The sequence below is a fragment of the Suricata suricatta genome, unplaced genomic scaffold (genome assembly GCF_006229205.1).
Source record: "Suricata suricatta isolate VVHF042 unplaced genomic scaffold, meerkat_22Aug2017_6uvM2_HiC HiC_scaffold_8532, whole genome shotgun sequence".
Lineage (NCBI taxonomy): Eukaryota > Metazoa > Chordata > Mammalia > Carnivora > Herpestidae > Suricata > Suricata suricatta.
The window spans coordinates 1-653 of NW_021915925.1; the positions used below are offsets into that span (position 1 = coordinate 1).

Consider the following 653-nt stretch of genomic DNA (forward strand, 5'->3'; position numbering starts at 1 on the left):
CTGCTCGCGTCATGGCCACCCTCAGACCTCTGGTGAAGCCCAACATCATTCAAAAGAGGACCAAGAAGTTCATCCTGCACCAGTCAGAAAGATACATCAAAATTAAGCACAACTGGTGGAAGCACAGAAGCATTGACAATAGGGTGCCCAGAAGATTCAAGGGCCAGATCTTGATACCCAACATTGGTTACAGGAGCAACAAGGAAACAAAGCACATGCTGCCCTGTGGCTTTTGGAATTTCCTAGTCCACGAGGACGTCAAGGAGCTTAAAGAGCTGCTGATGTGCAACAAGTCTTAGTGTTCAGAGATTGCTCCCAGTGTCTCCTCCAAGAACCACCAAGCCACTGTAGGAAGAGCACCCTCACTGGCCATCAGACCCACCAGTTCCAATCCCAGGCTGTACGGTGAAGGAAATGAATAGACAGATAGCTTATGTGTGTGTTGTATTTGTGTTAATAAAACCACAGAACCTGGGTGGCTCAGTTGGTCAAGCATCCGACTTCAGCTCAGGTCATGATCTGACAGGAGATTCAGATTCACGGATTTGAGCCCCGTGTTGGGCTCTGTGCTGACAGCTCAGAGCCTGGAGCCTGCTTCAGATTCTGTGTCTCCCTCTCTCTCTGCCCCTCCCTGCCTCATGCTCTCTCTCGGT

General features: G+C 50.1%; 1 pseudogene; it reads left to right on the plus strand.

The window, feature by feature from the left end:
• The first annotated feature begins 11 nt into the window (after positions 1 to 11).
• On the plus strand, positions 12 to 422 carry LOC115285334 (annotated as a pseudogene).
• Positions 423 to 653: the final 231 nt, after the last annotated feature.